The sequence below is a fragment of the Crinia signifera genome, chromosome 6 (assembly GCF_055691185.1).
Source record: "Crinia signifera chromosome 6, ASM5569118v1, whole genome shotgun sequence".
NCBI classification, from domain to species: Eukaryota; Metazoa; Chordata; class Amphibia; order Anura; family Myobatrachidae; genus Crinia; species Crinia signifera.
In genome coordinates, this window is record NC_139222.1 from 261452981 (window position 1) to 261474602 (window position 21622).

The following is a 21622-nucleotide window of genomic DNA, read 5'->3' on the forward strand; positions in this document are numbered from 1 at the left end:
TCTTTGCAGCCTCCACCTTCTTGTGTTCCTTTAAGAACACCGTGCGCAGATTCTGGATGCGTTTCCTCACCCATTCAACATTGGCCTCTGGGTTAAATGGAAGACTGTAGCGTGCCAACTCCTCCAAGGCTTGGTTTCTTTTCATTTTGTTTGAATACTCCTTGGATTTTGTTCGCCACAGGCATTCGTGTGAACGATATTTTTCAATAAACCCTTCAAGAAACTCTTGTTCCTTTGCGTTGGACATTGGGACTGTAAAAAGATAAAACCATTTTAGTTGTTATAGTTATACCCATGTTTTGTTTCATATTTAAATTTTTATAGTTATAGTTACCAGTTTACCTAGTTCTTATGTTTTAAGTATTTAAAATGTTAATAAACTTTTATGAAAACCACTATACATTTTATTGTGCAGATTGCTATTCACACACACAGGTGAATGGGGCCTAGCAGAGAGGAGTGCATGGAATACTGCAATGGTGGACAATGGTTTATGTATATATATCTATATATACGTAAACACACACACACAGGTGAATGGGGCCTAGCAGAGAGGAGTGCATGGAATACTGCAATGGTGGACATTGGTTATATGTATACACACACACGGGGCCCACCCAAAAAAAACAGTGACATGGTCGGGTGCACGGTTGCCAAACCAGTGCTCTATAAACACTATATACATTGGTGGCAACAGTGGGCATGCATAGGAGAGCATTGGGAGTGCAAACATACCAGGTTGTTGTTCTGGGAGCTGAGACAAGAAGGAGAGTCCAACTGCTGCGCCAGCGCTGTTTGCTATGTGGAAAAACATGGCGCCGGGGGAGTGTTTAGGAAATGCCACTCAAATAGGCTGGATCAAACGACGGACGCACCGACGGACGCACGACGGAGGCGGCAAAAAACACTCACGATCTGCATACGATTGACGGTCGGTCGGCCTGGGATTGCCGGATCCTACCTGCAGCACGTAGGACCAAAGATGCGACCAAACGAGTGGCGGGTAGGCTCATTGGATCGGAATCGGATCAAATAAATGGCAAAAACACACGATAGTACATACAATCTGCATACAACCGGTCGGAATTGGATCTAAATTGACAGAATCGGGCCCTAGTCGTCCTGGTGTGTACCCAGCATTAGAATGACATATAGACACAAATTACTGTATTTTTATTATTATTTTTTTTTACAGAATGTGTCAATAGGAAATATTGGCATAAGGGTGCCCTGAAAAAAAATTCTGATTCACTAGGGTGCTGTGACTCAAAAAAATTTGGGAAACACTGGCCTACGTTGAACCTTCAGCCGCACAAGACTGTCTTTTTTGTAGTACAATACCGTACTCCCAACTCAAGATGAGGCCTAACAATTACCTTGAAAAAGCGGCACAATAACATTGTCTTCTTTTGATTCTATACCCCTTTTTTATACACGCTAGTATCCTATTGGCCTTACTTGCTGCTGCTTGCCATTGAGAACTGCTCCCAAATTGATAATCAATTTGCACTCCTACAGCCTTTTCCATTTCTGAGGCTCCTAACTCGACCCCATATATTGATACGGGTTTGTCAGAGTGGCCCCTGTAAATTGTAGTGAATTGCTATTAATGCCCATTTTTGTTTCGCTTCTGAAATTTATTATCACAGAAAGACAAAAAATTGCATTTGTATTCACGGGACACCAAACACTGATAATAATAACAATAATTATAGTAAACTCTGATACATAGATAATAACATGAGGTGTTTGGCATAAACCATGTCCAAGTGGCCTCATCCCCCGGAACATCATGAACACTTAAGTTGGCCATACACTGGTACGACTTGGCCTTTTTCTACATGATTTTGACATTGGGATGATAAATTGTGTGAAAAGTGTAAATTTGTATGTAATATACTTATGATTTGCGGTCCCGTGCATTGTACATCATCACTGGAAATTGTCATCACTGCACCAAGGATACATTGTATCCCGGGCGGTGAATGGGATCGCATGCGATACATCGTATACAAAATGACCGCATGCAATGTATCGCATGTGATCTTACCACCCGGCAGCCACCGGGACGTTTGAGAAAAAGCCATTTAAAAAGAAATATCTGTATTTATTCCACTTGCATCGCAACATGGTCTATCCAGAGACATGTTTACTGCTCTTATTTGCGTTCCCCCACACCAGAATCAGGTGGGTAATGTTTTACTGTATGTCATTTTGTGAGAGTTCTTTTTTTTTTTTTTTTATTCTGTAGCGGTTTTGTAATTGCTGTACCATAACATAGATAAGTGAGTCCCGAGTCATTTCCTAGGCTCAACAATAATATATTATTGCCAATCAATTAGCAATAAGCATTATTTAATAATTAGCAATATATAGCTCAAAAATAGCCATAAATATATTATATAAACTAAACACCATCTGAGGAGGAGGGAAGTAACCAGTGCCTGACAATGAGGTCCAGAACAATATAAAATCCAACAAAAGACAGCTGAAAATCTGTATTGATTGCGAAATAGCATGGTATGTGTCTGCCTGACACAGGATCGCCTCTGACACAAAAGGATGAAAAACGCGCATGGCACATCTCCAGTACACTGATCAGAGCAGGCAATGTAATAATCTATACAAGCACAGTGCAATTACCTTCATATAACAGGTTGTATAAAAACAACAATCGAAGGCTTAACGCCCAGATGGTTTACTCAGCAGCTGGAAACAGAAGAGGAATGCAACTGGAAATGAAGGCTCAATAAAGTGGTCAACAGAAAACTGGCAATATAACGGGTTTCGTAGCTTTTGTTCTTACAGCAGTAATAGTCACCTACTGTAGAAGCACAAACCAGCCAGCATCTGCAGACAAGACGGTATACTGACCTTTTTATTTACAGAGTCATGCTACTTCCACAATTAGGCAATAAATCATTGGTGGATTACCAAACAGGCAGAGTAGGCACTGGCCTATGGTTGAGTCAGTGGCAGATTACTAAACAGGCAGAGTAGGCACTGGCCTATGGTTGAGTCAGTGGCAGATTACTAAACAGGCAGAGTAGGCACTGGCCTATGGTTAAGTCAGTGGTGGATTACCAAACAGGCAGAGTATGCATCATGGAAGCCTATGGGTGAGTCAGTGGCGGATTACCAAACAGGCAGAGTAGGCACTGACCTAAGGGTGAGTCAGTGGCGGATTACCAAACAGGCAGAGTAGGCATTGGCCTACGGGTGAGTCAGTGGTGGATTACCAAACAGGCAGAGTAGGCACTGGCCTATGGGTGAGTCAGTGGCGGATTACCAAACAGGCAGAGTAGGCACAGGCCTATGGGTGAGTCAGTAGCGGATTACCAAACAGGCAGAGTAGGCACCGGCCTACGAGTGAGTCAGTGGTGGATTACCAAACAGGCAGAGTATGCATCATGGAAGCCTATGGGTGAGTCAGTGGCGGATTACCAAACAGGCAGAGTAGGCACTGACCTATGGGTGAGTCAGTGGCGGATTACCAAACAGGCAGAGTAGGCATTGGCCTACGGGTGAGTCAGTGGTGGATTACCAAACAGGCAGAGTAGGCACAGGCCTATGGGTGAGTCAGTGGAGGATTACTAAACAGGCAGAGTAGGCACCGGCCTACGGGTGAGTCAGTGGAAGATTACCAAACAGGATTGGTTGCTGTGGGCAACAGCATTAATTTTTAGAAGTTTTAGTAAATTTACCCCATAAAGTTGTTACATTGTTACAATAGACCTTATAAAATAAGAATTTGCAAATAATTGATATTTGTCTATGCTTTACTATTAAAGCCTGCTGTCTCTTATGTCATCCCGGTAATTGACATATACTACTGTATATACTGTATTCAGTCAGTGTCTAGGAGAAAACGCTCATGCAACAGGTACAGTACATTGCTATAACAATTTCCTGATTAGCGATAGAGTCATATTTAATTCATCAGTAAGTCAGCAGGTGTTCATCATTAAACAGAGGTGTAAGCAATTAGAAGAAATATATGTTAATTCAAGTTTATAGATACCCCCAAGAAACCTGCTGATAATTATATTTCATAGATCGTCAAAAAACACCGTTGGCTCCGGTATTGTTATATCAAACTCTCCACATGCGCTCTGATATAATCTTTAAACTTAGCATCATGGAAGTTACATTTTGCAAACTAAACTTAAAACTGTTCCCGTAACTTCTAATGGCTGATTACTACTTGTGTAAACATGCCAGGTGAATATGATTCCCAGCGTTTAGCATAAAAACCAATTTGCCTACAAAAAAAAAATACCAATTTAGCTCAATTATTCTTAGATGAAAATATCGCATGGCGTACTTACCCAGCTAAAGAGTTTAATCACTTCATTTAGTTTGGCAAAGCACTTTGCACACTTTAATTAAACTCATTTTGTCAATTTATTTGATACCGTTGAAAGATTCCAAGGGAGAAAAAAATAATAATTTATATGTGTAAAAACTCCAGTATTACTATTTACATTATAATGAGATCTAAAATGTAAAGTGACTTCTTAGGCAAGTCCAAAAGGTTTGTTTCAAATGATTGCAAGTGATGAAAACAAAAACTATATCCCACTCCCCCCACCACCACTACCACCATCCAGTGGTGTCGAGAGAAGGGGAGGCGCAGGTACTTTTTTTTTACCCAGGCCCGGGTCTGATGGAGGGGCCCCCTCCCCCACTGCAGAGAGCCAGGTAGTGGAAGAGAGTGGACAGGTTGCCGGTGCTGGACCGCTTCTCTCTCCTCAGCCCAATGCACAATGCTGTGTGCCGTTTGCTGAGCGGGGGAGGAGGACTGTGCTGCAGCGGCAGCCTGTCCCCTCCTGGAGCGGGAGTCCCACCCACCGGTTGGCCTTCTAAGTCTTTTTTTTTTTTACAGGACATAGCCACGCCCTTTTTTTACCAGGGCCCGTTGATGCAGTCAGCGCCCCTGCCACCACCAAGCCCTCAGTGCATAATGCTTAATTGATGGGGGGGGGGGGGTAATGTCTAAAGAAACGGTATTTAAGCTTTCATTCAACAGCAAACTGGAAGGCAACAAATGAATGAGAATCTGCCTTATAGCCACTGCACAGAATACTAACATATGTGCAGGCATTGATGCAATGTTGGATTGGGACAAGAAAGGCCCTCCGGGGGAATGCAGTGGTAGTTCTAGGGGTTCTAGTTCTAGGAGCGTGGCCAGCTACCACAGAGGGTAGAGATGACCATCAGGATTGCAATAGATGATGGTGACACGCAGTCCAGAGGTGGGGATAGAACAGTCTAAAATTCTAATAGGAGCGCCACACCAACTGCCACTCCAAACACTGCCAACATCGCCGACCAGGACTCACTGGCAGTTGGTGTGCCTTCCCTATTTGGAAGGTGCTGCAGCCACACCACTGCAGCTGCTTCTGGTGACACAGACTATAAATGACACCCAATTACTCTGTGTGGTATATTGACGGTTTTACCATTCACTGGTCCCACACCCGCCCCACACCTATGACCAGGCAGCGGTGGTTGGAAGATTGTAGCGCTATTTACCGGGCGGCAGACAGGAAGAGATGCTTATTTTAAAAAGACTGGACGGATTCTGATTGGCTGAGAGAATTCAGCCAATTAGCGTCCGGCCAGTCTTTACAAATTCAGCAGTGTTTCCCGACCTGCCGCCCGGCAAATAGCGCGACTAGCTTCCAGCCGCCACTGCCTGCCACCACAGCCTCAGCAGCTCCCCAGGGCAGTGCCATCTACCCCATTGGGGTGGACCCCTAGAATCCTTTGGCTCCTGGGCAACTGGCCATTAAGCCCAATGAAAAAGATGGCACTGCCTATGAGGGCATTGCAAGTTTTGGACAAGTGCTATTATGTTTTTCATTCATAGTTTAGTTGCCCCTTAACCATTATTGCACTAGACAGCTGCCTAGGGTTGCATAGTGGCACCACTGGCTCTGACTGCTCATGGGAAACAGTTGAGATGTTATTTATCGTAAACCGTTTAAATGCTTCTTTGTTTTAGATATCTTTCCCCATTCTATCTGCCATAAAGCTGATGAGACTGGTTAAAGTTCTTTTCTAGAATGTCTTTTATGACTCCAGGGCAGCCTGGATACAATCAATCTGATTGCATTTGTATCTTTTTAAACTTTTTTTTCGTTGTTGTTTTCAGTCAATTTATTTTTCTAATGCTGGAAAGGAAATGGTCTGCTGTTCTGATTGATTAATTCTCTGCCAAAGTGGCCGAAGACAAATAAAAGTCAAACAGAATGTGAAGCAATGTGTAAAAGTCTGTTAGCCATAAGCTCAACACATTATGTACAGCAACTGTGTCTGTAAGGGGGTGGGGCTAACTAAGCAAATGAGCCCCGCCTCTTTAAAGTAGACCTGGGAATTGTTTCATTTTATAGCGATGGGCCCCAAAGTGGCCAGCAGCATCTACTCTCTTGGCTTCTCACAATTCGGAGAGAAGAATAGTTGGCAAATATGGGTGCAGGTCTAGCAAGGTACCTTTGTCACCTGGTCTGTGGCCTCTGCGCTCTACGCCAACCCCCTCCCCTCACAACCAGTGCTAGACATGTGCTAAGAATGCACCATTTGTATCCAGGGTTAGTGTTTGGCCATGAAAGAGACAATGCCACTTTGTTGTGCCCTGGGCAGCAGCAACGGTCACACCCTGGGTTATGGACGGATATCTAGCCTTTTACAAGTGCTATATTGTCCTTCAACACCCTTACTCTCCTGACCCCAGCCATTCCCACATTTTGGGGTTCCATTGGTGTTTATGGTAGCATGAAAGGATGTGGCTTTATCTGTACAAAGCCACCGCCAACCTCTAGCACTTATACACACGGGTAGATCAAAGTCATCACTATAAGCTGCATGCAACTTCCTCATTGCAAGCAGAGCAGTGTGATGGGTGACAAAGTACGTGAGATAGTCCTGCTGCAGCTCCTGTAATCTCACACCAGAATTGGAGATCTACTCTGACTACCTGCTGCTGCTGGTACAGAACCTAGGCCCAAGCACTATTTACCCGGATACTGCAATGCTAAGGCCCTATGTGGAAAAGACATAGGAACTTCTCTTTTCTTGGAAAGCTACAGAATGAGAGCACAGTGAGAGAACATTCTAAGACTTCCTTCCCCCAACAAACATAATATGAAATCAACAGCTTTAGGGCCATCTTTCCCACTGGGCTGCTAGGGCTACTGCCCTGGGGCCCCAGAGCAAGCTAAGGCAAAAATAAAAATGTTGCTTATGGCAATCCCGTTAGCACTGGCTAGTGTTGGCTGGCATCCCTCCTCCATCATGTCCTCCTCCAGTGGTCACACTGAATGTTGGGTGTGGTGTCATCACATCCGACATTATCAGTGAGGAACGCCAGGAGCGGTGAGGTTGTGTAGGTAGGAGCCGCACTGCTTTGTCCAGGGGCCCATAATGCTGCTAAGATGGCCCTGATAGCATCCATGTTTTATAATTAAATCTCCACTGTTACAACCAGACCCAAATTAGCACAATCTGGGTCTCATCAAAGTTTGTTCCAGAGGAGCACGCAGAGATGGAGGTGGTATACACACAGCTCTTGACATAAATCTGTTGTCAGTGACAATGACATGGTTATATTATGGTTTACAAGAACACGTGTTGATAGGAGAATATTATCTTTGGGAAATGTGAGAAACTGACCCTCTGGGGGAAATTTACTAATATCCCCAAAAACGACCGATGTCTGGTCTGAATCCATATGACCGTCATTGGTTGTATTTTTGGGAAAATATATAGGGTAAATAGGGCATATTTACTAATCTGCGGTATTTATGGATTTGTATTCTCCCGATAACATAGGCAGCCGTATGCCGCTGTATTCGTATTTAGTGGCTGTATATACGCCCACTAAAAACAAATGCGAGTCGGCAGCCTGTACAGACCAGTCAGATCCGTGCAGGCTGCAGTGTAAAAACAAAATAGAAAAAAATAAGTAAATAATAGAGAAAAAAACAGCATGGAGTCCCCCACCCCATGGACATAACTAGTCCCAGGCTCAAAGAGCCAGCCTTGGTTTTAGAAATTCAATTTAAGTAGGTGATCCCCAGAATTTCTACAATCAGCACCAAGCTCAAGGGCCGGTCCTAGTTCCCAAAATATGGGGGACAAAAGGGGTAGGGGTCCCTCGTATTTTGAGAACCATCATGGGGCCCAACCAGCCAGCAGAGTAATGCCACAGCCGGAGTGAGACTTTTTATACAAGTTCCCCCGGCTAAAGCATTATATGCCCTGACCGGTCAGCCCCCCCCCTCCAGGATTATTCCTGCCTGGGCTGTAACCCAGGGCTGTCCCCGATGCCCCAGTATGGTGGGCAACGGCCTGACAGCCTTTGTGTTTAAATAAGAACAATTATCTATTAGGTTCTGCTGTGGAACTACGAGTCCGAGGAAGCCTGGTACACATACTAAGACTAAGCATTAATGGGCATGCTGGGACTCATAGTTCAACAGCAGAACCCATAGCTAAATAAAAACACAGACACACAAGTAAAGTAAAACTTTATTACATATACCCCATACATACATACATACATACATACATACATACATACATACATACAGTACTGATACTTACCTGGCTTGGCATGTAGGTATCAGTCCCCTTAGAAATTATACTTACCCGCTGTCTTCTCTGCTTCATCGGGACACAAGCGGGACTTCTGTTTACAACTGTGGCTCCACTTACAGACCAGGGGTTAGGCCTGCCCACAAGCCAATCATGAGCAGTCATGTTTAGTTATTAATAACAATGAAAGAAAAAGAAAATAGATAAAGAAAGGTGATAACGTAGGAACGGTCCCAATGGGAAATAATATCATTTAGGCTCAGATGGGGGAATATCTGCCAGCTCATCCCCGCAAGTCATAGTATCCAACTTCCCTTCCAATAACAACAAGTCCCACCAGTTTAGGGTTAGGCCGGGTATAGTGAAGAATCAGACTAACCCATGTATTAGTGGGGAATGGGGATGAACATCATTCAAGATTTCAAGGCTAATACAACAGTTCTTCCCTCCAATTAAACCAAAACCAAATCTAATAAAAAACATAGAGGCAGGTTGTCGGCAGAAAGGAACCCTCCCGTTGGAACCCCTACCATAGCTCCATAATGGAACCCTAAAAACACCCCTTTCACAGCCAGACATCAAGCCATGCCAAGAACACCTTTACAGTAGTTTAACCCGTGCTTCACTGGAACTTTTCTTGGGGACATGTGAATTGTACCAGCACAGCTGAGGCTGGCACCATAATACAGACACTGTATCCTCTATGCTGCTTGGTAAGGTGCCCAGCTTATCCTCCACTGTAAATTAAAATGTGGAGATTTTAATAATGAAGTAGGTGAAATGGGATTCTCACGTCTCAGAGTGATTCAATTATTATCTCCACGTAATTCTTTGTCCCTGACCTTTACATATATCTATATAATGACTGGGGTGAATGAGAAATGATTCCGCTGTTAATTTCTCCTAATAATTCCATTGTAAAAATGAACAATTTTATCATCATCATTAGTACTATTACAGTGGACTGCAGTGTCGTACATACGGCAACAGTAGGACGGTACGGGATACATAGAACATTTTAATATATTACAGTAACAGTGGTGTATTTATAACGGGTAAAATGTGTGTGGTGAACATAGGCCCCTGAGTCCCAGGGGGGCCCACACCACGCATACTTACCTGTCCGGAGTCCCGCAATGAAGGCAGCAGCGCTGCTGGGTTCACCCTAAAAATGGCTGCCATGCCATTTTTCAGAGGTCCATGCATGCGCAGTAGAGTCTGACTGCTCTAGTTCTCAGACTCTACTGTACTGTGTGCCAGGGCTTTGCTGCAGGAAGAGTGGAGGGGGTCCGAATGGAGGAGTGAAGTGGGCAGAATGGGGGAGAAAAGTACTTTTCCACTGTGGTTGAGAGGGAGGAGGTGTGGCCTAACATAATTCTATTGTAATTGTGTCATTTTAGCCCCACCTCCTATGACAATCAAGTGTCATTTTACAGTGAGGGGCGGAGCTTAGTGACACAACTGGTCCAGTCCCATTCCAATCACTACTCACCTACTTCCTTCTCCCGAAACATGAAATGTCGGCAAGTTTAGGCTAAATTTGCAACCTTGCAGCTGATGCAAGGTTGCAAATTTACCACATTTGCCACATTTACCATAAAAAGTTTCTTCCATTTCCAGGGTATTTTAAATAATAATCTTCTCATCTTTAAAGAACACGTATCAATATATCAGTTAGTTAGTTCCCGGCAGACTTGGAGCCTGTTGTGCTGCACAATGCATTAGAACAGGGCTGTAGAGAACACAGCTATGCCCCTGTACTTGGAAGATGTGGCCAAATAGTGGAGGCGTGGCCAGGGGCTGGCTGGCAACTTTCAGCCGGTGGGGGGTCGGGGCAACACTAGCAAACATGCAGCAGGTACCTGGAGGCTAAATAACAATGATGCTGCCCCAAATACCACTTTACTTTAACATTATTAACACGCAGCCAGCCAGCCCATCCCCCCCCCCACACACACACACACACAGCCAGTGTCCAAAACACTTAAGAGTCCTCCAGTTTTGCATACAGTAAGTTTCCTTACCAGCCTGATCAGCGGCGGTGCAGCGGAAGGGGGAGCTGACCGTGTGGGAGACGGGCAGTAGAGCTCGTCTGTCAGAAGGCGCATTGGCTTTACCAGCAGTACCTGCCAGCCTTCTGTCTAGCTGCTGCAGCTCCCGGAGGCTCTCAGGGCTGGCATGGCAGTCTCATCTCTACCCGAGTGCCTCACACCTCCTGACAGCTGAGCTCTACTGTCCGTCCCAGCCGCCAGGCACATAAAGTCAGGCCCAGGACACTGCAATACATACATGTGGCACCCTGCCCCCCTGGTCCAGCCCTCCCCTGGGCGTGGCTATGCCTCATACAATTATTTTTAAGACCACTTACACTGCACAGGGGGCTCCTAGTTGGGGGCAGTGGCGTAACTACTGTAAGGCAGCCCCAGCTGCCACTTGGGGGAGCAAGCCACAGTGGGTTCTGTGTGGGCGCCGGCACCCACTCGACACACTAATATGCTGCTGCCTGCCACTGCCTGAGCACCGGAGGCTAGTCAGCCGCAGCGCGGGTGCGGCCATGGCAGAGATGACAAATCCCTACACTGATTCAAGTGACTGTACACAGAGCCGGCTATTGGCTATTGTGTACAGGATGGGCAGGCGGATGGACGTGCTAGGGAGGGCTGGGATGCGTCGGAGCTAAGGGAATCAGCAGTGTCTACTGGCCTCTCTTTCTCTATTCTACTTCAGCTTCTCCGTTATGCATGTGATGTCATCACATCACACACTGGGGAAACACGCTGGAGAGGAGTCGGGGGGGGGGGGGCACACATTTTTTGGCAGGGGGGAGCAAAATTTATAGTTATGCCACTGGTTGGAGGAGATACAGTATGGGGAGAATTAGTGCAGGCAGAGTGCATGCTGTTTGCAGGTTAGAAGTGAGCGTAGGTGGTGGTAGTGGGTGAGCATGGCAGACCTGGGCCCCCATAGGCCCTCTTCAACAAGTCATTGGCAATTAGTACCTACTTTACCCACTTTTTGCGCCCCTGAATTAGAACATACCGGATTGAATGAACTATTTTGCACTTTTTTTTTTATAGTGAGATTTGAAGTCATTTTTTGAAAAATAAAATCAGGCTGAAAAAAATGCAGCTTTAAATTTTGCGGCAAATACTGTATTGAAGAATGCAGGCAATTTTGATAAATCACTGTCCATTACAGGTTTCCCAGGTATGTCCAGGCTGATTCAAGAGAAGCAGACAGGCAGAAGATAATTACTCATATTTGCAAATTTCCATCCTATTATCTTCAGTGAGTCCGATGGAACGGAGTTGGATTTTTAAAAAAGCCACCCTGACTTTTGATAAACTTTTAATAAACATAGAGATGATTTCACATACGGATTCACATTTGGTATGTGAAATCCTCTTTATGTTTATTGTTGTACATGCTCTCCTCCATCTCATCCTGTGACCTTTCAATTCTGTGTAAAAAAAAAATTAAATATATTTTTATATTTATTAATTCTATGAAATTTATGATCCATTTTGACATTCTCTACCACCTACAGCTTAACCCCTGAAGAAGTCTGTAGAAGACGATACGCGTAGGGTTGGACTTATTGTTTATCGTCTTGAATCAACCGATGTGGATTGGAAAACTTTTAATAAATAGACATACGTTTTATGTTTTATAATTGTGTACATCTCTTCATACTTGTGCAAACCTATGGTGAAAACCTACAAGGTGGTGGATTGTACTAGCGCTCTCTAATTACCCCATTTTCTTCTGCTTTGCATCCCCCACTAACCGGGAGGATTTATAGAGTAGCTGCTTGATTGTTTGGGGCGCACTCTGGGTCATTCTTGTGTGTATGTATATATATATATATATATATATATATATATATATATATATATATATATATATATATCTGTATACAAGCTTTATAATATGTGTTTCATGTTTTGCAAAAATTTGCCCTTTTTTTCACGTTTCCCTCAATTTACTGTAATTATTTCGTGAAAACATCTCGAGACATTTTCTCATTATTACTTTTATTGAATTGTGCTTATATACAGCGAATTAGCTGCCGTCATTCATTTACAGCATATACTATGAATATAGTTGCTCAAATAAGCATTCTGAGGCGTAAGAAATTCCAGAACATGATATTCTACAGCGCAGCTGTTGAAGTAACAATATAAAACTGTTGTCATTTGCAGAAAAGAATGTCAAGTGGTCAATTATTTTTCTTCAGGGAAAAGCCGAAAGTGATTTGTGAACAATGACAAGATAATATCAAAAGAGCTGAACCTACAAAAAGCTCAGAAAAGTGGATCGGCGGTAAATTGCTGTACAGAGCGTCCGTTTCCACGAGTCCTCGATCTGGAAACTGCAATGGAGCCGTAGGAGTCGGTGTAAGATATCCAGAGACTTTTCTGACCTCACATCATTTTAAAGAACTTTTTCCTTGAGGGACAGATAACAAATTTGAATAACAATGAAGAAATATGTAATAATATTATAATGTGAAGCCAAAACAGAAGGGTTGTGATGTCATTCATGTATTCGACAAAGCTGAGGACAATGCATCTTCAAGTTATTGATAAATACCTATTGGGGTGGTCTTCATAATAGTAGGACAACTGGTCAGTGGCGTTCGTCTCTGTTCCCGGAGGCAAGATAAATATTGGTGCCCCCTCCCCCACACAAACACTACCTTATATAAATATATACAACAACATAAGGTTTTTACAAACAAACAACAGTATTTGTCCAAGCAGTGCTCCTTGCGCACGGTGCCACAGAGCATCCAGGGACTGGCAGTCCAAGTCCCTGGTGCTATAACACTTGTCCCTGCGCACTGGCCCTATGGAGCATCAGCGCCATGTGCACCAAACTGAACAAGGTTTAAATCCCTTTTGAATCTCCTGCAATCAGCCCAGTTCCCACCTGTGGCTGTGCAGGTCTGAACATCTGGACTGGAGCTGTATGTTTGGGAGCCCACCCATCTATCCCCCAAACACACATCAGACACCCATTTCTGGCTTTGCAGTGAACCAGGTTCTGTTACCTGACTGCAAAGCAGTCTCTCTGATGCTGGACAGCTCCTTAACACTTTACAGGGCAGCTGTGACCAGTTTCTGATGAAATTAATTAACCCTGTTTCACCACAATATATATATATATATATATATATATATATATATATATATATATATATGTGTGTTCAATGAATGAAGATGTCCAAACGCGTTTCATCCTTCTGACTTTATCAAGGGATATCCCTTGATAAAGCCAGAAGGACGAAACGCGTTGGGCTTTGCAACCCTCCTGCCTCATCAAAAGTTAAGCAATCTATTTATTTGCACCTTGAACCTATTTATATTTTATAAAAATGTTTTAGTATAAAAGAAATTAAAAAAAAATATGGTAATTTTTTAGTATAGGGATTATCTTAAACTCCTTGTCTGTTTTTTAATTTGTACCAATTTTGTTCAAATAAATGTATTTATTTTTTACACACATACTTTGACAAATATTTATTCTTATTCAATTTTGACACATATCATGGTTCCAGGTCCACATATATCACCAGTTACTTATTTATTTTCATAAGTGCAGGCTAGCAAGATTATTATATATATTTTCTAAATGAGCAGTAGTCGCCGCATCTTCATTCATTGAACACATACTCTCTAAGTAACTTACCATTACTTTTACCTTGAAGATTGACTGACACCCCTTAGGTTAAAGGGGGACATTGCCTACCATACCCTGTTTGGGTTGAGGACACACAGGTGGCGCCACACATTCACTTTTTAAATATATATATATATATATGCCCTGACAAAGGGGTTTCATACCCCAAAATGTTGGCCCCACTATTTGAATAGCCATACCCAGGATTAGAACCTGCGACTGGTCTCCCTGGAGGCAGACACCTTACTGATAGACCAAATGGTCTCATCGACTGTGTGTGGGCAGTTTTAAATGTGACACATCCTACATCCTGGAGCCTGATTCAGATTTGTACGCGATGTCGATGTTCATGCAGCTGAACTAATGGTAGACTGTTCATGCGCCAAGGACTGGAAAAAGATGGGAAGGATTACCCATTGAATATACTCAATTACTGAATTATTTTCATTTTAATATGCACTTTGAACAACTGGAGTCACCAGATCACAGGGCATTTGGATATCAATTTGACCATAATCACACAAAGTCACCTTTGAATAGCACATGTAAAGAAACCTCTATAGGTTTGAAAACCACAGATAACACCGTGAGTGGGGGTACGCCCTTTTAAAAGAAATCTCTATATGTTTTTTATCACTTGAATAAGGGTAAGTGAGGTATGCTGTTAAAATAATTTATTTCAGCTCCTCACTCACCAATAGCAATTTGTCTTACTTATGTACTACACATGAGCTGTTTTTCTTCTTTTTTCTTCTGAGCACATGTGGAAACACTTTTTCACACTTTGATCATTTATGGAAAAAGCAGACCACCCTCACCCATTTTAGGAAGTGGCGTTTCTCAGGACCGTTTCAAAGAAACCTTTACAAGTTTTATACCATCTAAACCAACGTGAGTCTTGGTACGCTTCATGGAAACAATCCAATTTATCACTAAACTAATAAACTTAGCTATGAAATAAACAACAGGGAAACCTGAAATTTATTATTGTTTATATCTTTCTTTTATATCTGCTGAACATCACGACTTGAGATTAACATCTTTAAGAAAGACCATACTCCGTTAAAAGAGGACATTTGGCACCAAGTTATGAGTATCCATTGCGCCTTTATATCTATATTCCAATCTTTTTCCAGTCCTATGTTGTGAAGTAAAGGTGTCATTTCATTAATTGTGATTTAAGGCAGCACTGCGCCACAGATAATCTATCATTTGTTTTGATATTGTTCATGCGCCAAGGTACTCTATCGCTGCCTTCTGCAATCTGTTAGGCGCCGCCGTATGTCTCAGCAGACTCCGGGGGCACCGCTATCACAGGACAGCGCCGGAGCCGCTGGATGCCATGTTTTCTCTGCTTCTGCAGGACGTGCATTGTTGCGCCCACACTGTATATTTGTTCCACCAAATATAACGGTGTACTTGTTATTTTTAGTGTGTCATCTCCTGAGCATTGTTGCTCGCCTGGGGCCTCTGGGGGTTCCCCATCCCACGTGTGGGCTTAAAGAAGCCCATACACGCTCCGATCCCAGCGGTGCGATTTGTGCTTTGAGGTGCGCGCTACCTCGGCACCTCATCGCACAGTACAAAAAGTATGTGCTGCACATACTTTTTGTACTTTCTTTTAATCACATCACATTGCATGCACAAGGCATGCAATGCGATGTGATGGATGCTATTTTAGCCCAGAACGCACGCCGGGATCGGAGCGTGTATTTGCACCTTTAGGTAGTTTTCTCCTTGCCGTCCCTATGCCTTGGTGGACGCATTGTCTCCCATAAGACCAGATTGGCATCGGGGTCGGAGCCGGTGTAACCAGCTCCTTCGAACGCGGCTATTATAGGTGAAGCTTAGCACCGCACACGTCCGCGAACCACAGCTAGAGGCAACGGAGTCAGGGTGTTGGTTCGGGGATATTCCCAGAGTCCTAACACAATCAGCTGTAAACATATAAGACTATGGACTGTTTGATCAAGGATGGTCCCAAACAGTATCTTGCTTAAGGCCCCATGAGATCGAAATCTACCTCTGGATCAGGTGTATGTGGACACATCTGTATTAGTTGTGATGACACATTTTTACTTTCTCCTGACATGTTTATTGTTGATTTTCTCAGGAGAAAAGTTAAATGCAATGAAGCTAATGTCCCACCAACCTTTGTACTTCTTCCACTTTGTTAATTCCTACGTGAATATCACCCGTGTCACCCAATGATAGGTAAATGTCACACAATGATAGGTAAATGTGGGAGCAAACTGAGATAGAGTGACATTGTACTTGGTAGACAGAACACAGCCTACTTAACATTATGTAAAACGCATATGTACTTTTCAGAAAGCTGACAAGTCATTGAAACATGACACATTATTTATCAGAGAGTGTCATTAGGCGCTGTTCCTGACTAATGCCAGAGGTGGATAGCAATAAAATAGAGAAAGGATTATGTGCGCCTAGGCTGCCTGTGGTGGGAAAGAACCAAGGGGGGGGGGGTGACCCTAGACAGGAGGACTTTGGTGTTGATTTCAGACTGAACTGGATCTGGTTTTGAAAACTGATTGGAGCCAACATCGGGTGACGGATTCCGGGCCATCATCCTTTGTTTACATGCGCTGTTGAGAGCTGTTTGTTCAGTCTCTCTATCCGATCTGGTAATTAGCCATTTCTATTTCTATCTTGTGTATATACATTGTTGTTGTGTTTTATCGAATAAAAGGTGGTATTGCACCATATGCCCCTTTTCTATTTTCTTTTGGGACCTCAACTGGATCGAGCGAAAGCTCGAATTTGGATCCGAGACCTGGTTTCTCTCCTGATAAGATATAAACAGTCGATGTAGGAGAAGAGGAGACGCTACTATATTAAAAGTAACGTAGGACTTCATACCATCTTTTATGCATGTCATTTTGTGGAGAAAAGGACCGTTCCAGCTGATATAGGAATGTTATTTAAAACCATATACAGGCGCCAGTGGAGGGAAATTTCCATTTTTTGTATTAATGCCAGAGGTGGTAAGTATCTCAGAGAACAAAAAAAAAAAGAAAATCAGAAGAATTTAGAAATTAATTGAATCAACACAATTAATACAATAATAAAAGGAATTACATTTACTACCCATGTACCCATTCATAATCAGGCTGGGGTGTCAGTAGAGCCGGTTTATGAATGGGTGCACGTGGGTACGGTGCTCCAGACCTTTTATTCTCCCTTCCCAGACTGGGTACACTCCTGAAAGCTAGGATGGATCCAATTAGGGATGCCAATCCCGGGGCATTTTTTCAATCCCGGGAATCGGGATTGAAAAATGCTCAATCCTGGGATTGGCATGCCTAAAAGAAGATTGCCCCTGTGCCCCCCACACTAACTGAGTTTTGGGGAGGGGGGCAGGTGGCAGCGGTGCGTGACGTGGGTGGCCCGGCGGCAAGCAGGTGCCGGGGCCACACACTTACTTTTGGTGAGCGGGGGAAGCAGGCAGCACTGCGGCAGGAGGCTTCGGTGAGGAGGCAGACGGCTGAGGGAGGCTCGGCGGCTAGTGGATCCGACAGTGGGGGTGTAGTGCGACAGCCTGAGCAGCATGACCTGTGACCTAATCATGCTGCGCAGGCCGCACGCCAGGATGCACAGTCTAATCCCGAAATCCCGGGATTGGATACTCCAATCCCGGGATTAAAATCCCGGACATTTATGGGCCAAATCCCGGGATCCCGCCGATCCCGATCCCGGGATTGGCCACCCTACATCCAATGTCTGCTGGCAGTGGTGTAACTAGAACTTTGTGGGCCCCATAGCAAAATTTAAAAGGGGCCCAACTACCGTTGTCATTGCAATGTCAGCTGGCATCCTGCATGGCCACCATTACATTCCACACAGGGAGAGAGAAGGTGTGAGGAGGAGAAAGAGGGGATATAGTGCAAGGGTAAGATAAACCAGGCGGCAGGGGGGATAGAGAGAAGGGAAAATTGTGGAGGAGAGGGAAAAAGAGAAAGAGACCTGGTGCAGAATGATGGAGGGGAAGTAAGAGAGAGGGTTGAAAGAAAGAGAGGGGGCAAGAGGAAAAGAGTGCAGGGGACTGAGAAAAAGAGAGAAGAGAAGGGGGAGGGTAATAGTACGGGGGAGACAGAGGTGGGAAGAGAGAGAGAGGAGACTAAAAGAGAGGAAGAGAGAGATGAGGTGGGGGAGAGAGGTACGCAGATAGAGAGAGGGAAGGGAGCCAGGGGTTTGAGAGGGTTGTGACAGTGGTAACACTTTGTAGCACTCATACCTAGCTCTGCTCCCTCTCCTCCCCCTTTTCACTTGCCCTTTATTTCAGCTACCTCCAGCAGCACTGGGTCTCCTGCAGACTTAGGGCCAGGTCTCCCGCAGTCTCAGTACCGGACCTGCCATGGACTCAGCACCGGTTCTCCAATGGTCTCAGAGCCGGGAATTCCATGGACTCAGCGCTGGCAGTAGATTAGTTTTGTTGGGGCTGGTCACTAGATTGTAACATAGAGCCCCGACAACAGCACCACCGGAGAGGGTGAAGGAAAGTGGAGCGATCGCCCCCTCTTTGGTGGACACCAACGCTAATAAAAATCATCACCCATCAAATGATTTCTCTCCTCTTCGGCCACATGTAAGGGGATGTGTTCGCCTACATCCCTCCGCATGGTACTGAGGGCATTTGGCAACGGGGGAGGGGGGCATTCGGCCAGCAGGGGGACATGCATTGGGACGACCACTGAAGGTCGCCAGGGCTAGGTCGACAGGGCTAGGTCGACACCAGAACTAGGCCAACATAGCTAAGGTCGACATGGTTGGAAGGTCGACACAAGAATTAGGTTGACAATGGCAAGGTCGACATGCGTTTTTCAAGGTTTTTTTGAGTCTACATGTGCCGACAGGCGGTATTTCATGCCCTACCATCCACTACGGCATGGCGGAAGAATAAAACAGTGTGCCCAAAGCATGCGAGGGGACATGGTAAACTTTGACGGTGTCCATGTCGACTGTCGACACCCGAGATAAAAAATGTGAAAAACTCATGTTGACCTTTTGACCTTTCCATTGCCGACTTAATGCTTCTGTCGACCTTTCAACACTGTTGACCTAAGCCCTGTCGACCTTCACTGGCCCAATGCAGGTCAATCTAAATCGAGTCATACCCCATACCCCAGGACAGGCCAACCTGTGGCTCTCCAGATGTTGTGAAACTACAAATCCCAGCATGCCTTGCCACAGTTTTAACACTCCCCTATAGCAAAACTGTGGCAAGGCATGATGGGATTTGTAGTTTGACAACATCTGGAGAGCCACAGGTTGGTCAGGCCTGCCATACCCCATGTACAGTCCAAAATTCAAACACAAATGTGCTTAAAGGTGCAAACTAACTAATTAAGAACTGAGCTCATATTTCCCACTATAATTTCCACCAATTAAAATCTCAGTTTCTTGTTGAAAGCGGAAAGATTTTTAATTTTAGGTTTTACTGTATGGTCACAATAATTACAGGGTGATGTTACTCCTTAAAATGTGAGAAACCGCGACTCAGTCCAGTAGAATTTAACCTGCGCAGTTTTGTAATTCTCTGCGTTCTATGCCAGAGTTATTTCTCTTGTTTCTGCAGATTTATTTTGTTGAATAGGTCTCTGAGCGCTGGAAGTAATTATTGCCGGCGTTCCCTACTGCTGCGATACATAGAAGCTGGTGATTTCCATGGCTTTCTAAAAATGAATGTGCATAAATTCTTCAAACGAGAGAGAAAGTCAGGAGGAAATGGCATTCGAGTGGGCAAAGCGGCCCAGAAAACACATCAACAGCCTTACCACATGATAGACCAAGAGATAAATTACAGCTGCCAGCACAACAACTGCTTGTTCTGCCAAGGAATTGTCAAGAGTGATCGAAATATCCTTTTCTTAGCATCTGAGTCCTCTTATTTTCCAATCAGAGAGAAGAACATAAGGAAAAGAAGAAAAGGGGGGGGACGAGACAAATATAAAAAAGGTTCTGTTATGTATACTGGGACATACTGTATGTGTCAGTCATACAGATGATTTTAATCCTGAATATGTAAGTACTGTACAAAGGGGCACATTTATCATACAATATTTGTGGCTAATTCCCCGAAAACACCTTTTTTGGGGGGTTAGCCGCAAATATATTGGGCCAGATTCTCTAAGCTTCAAAAGTGATACAATGGAGAGTGATAAAAAGCCAGCCAATCAGCTCCTGCCTGATATTTTTCAAACACAGTCTGTGACATGACAGGTAGGAGCTGATTGGCTGGCTGTTTATCACTCTCCATTTTATCACTTTTTAAGCTTAGAGAATCTGGCCCTAAGTATCCCCCTAATGTATCAAAGGGGACTGCAGAAAGAATCTCCGATCCCTGCTGCGATCCCCCCTTCACTGCCGCCGGCCGCATCCCCCATAGGTTTCTGTGGGGGGGTGCAAAGCTGGCAGATGTATGAACTTTGGGCCGCAGCGCATCGCATACCTGGGCTACCGTCATTCTGAGATGGCAGGTAGCCCATTGTAGCCAATGGGCTGCATAGAGCAACTGCTGTCGGGGCAGCGCATGTGCAGACCCCCCGGCGCCCGGCTCAGCACATCGAAGAGACAGGCTCCTTTTAGAACCCTGTGAGCGGGGGATGATACATCCCTGTGATGTGAGTGGTAACAATGCCGCTCAGATCGCATTGTAAATGTGCTGCTTGATAAATGGGCCCCTAAGAGAGTGCAATGATTGCGAATTCCATATACAGTAATATATAACTAGACATGTCCCCAAGTGGGTTTCTCTCTCTCTTTCTCCTTCTATTTCACTTTTTCTTCCTCTTTCTCCAGTTCATCCCCCAACTCCTTCCCCCTCCCCTTTCTCCCCATCTTGCTCCACCTCTCGCTTCTCCCTCATTTGAATATTTTTATTATCAGCACTTGATGTTATGTTGGCCAGGACCAGGGTTGGATTCATGTTTTTGTTTTCCAGTACCCCTTTTACCAATTTTTCACCACCGTTGACCTGGGTTTACGAGGTAAAAACCAGTGTTTTTGCCTTGGTGTAAAAGGGGAGTAGCTGTCACTTAGGGCCTGATTAAGCTTGGCTTGCTGCCTGGCGAGTACCTTAGTGCCGCCTGGCTGCCCAGCCAAATATCCGTGTCCCCCCCCCCCCCCCCCCCCCGGCACCCAAATCCTTTCATTGACATTCAAGGGGATGTGTTCACTTGCATGCGGCGGTTAGCAGGAGAAATAATTTGATCTACAAATGGTTCCTCCTGCCTTCGGAAATAAAAGAAACTGACTCCTATTTCCTCCGCAGATGCAAAAGACATGTAAGCCCAGAAGTCCTATCATCGCGAAGGACAGCTAG

General features: G+C 44.4%; 1 long non-coding RNA gene across 2 annotated transcripts in view; it reads left to right on the top strand.

The window, feature by feature from the left end:
* Nucleotides 1-13695, top strand: part of LOC146007274 (uncharacterized) — a 67928-nt gene extending 54233 nt beyond the window's left edge. For both annotated transcript variants that reach the window (XR_014444309.1, XR_014444310.1), the window contains exon 4: nucleotides 12801-13695. This is a non-coding gene — a long non-coding RNA (uncharacterized LOC146007274). The remainder of the gene's footprint in view (nucleotides 1-12800) is intronic.
* Nucleotides 13696-21622: the final 7927 nt, after the last annotated feature.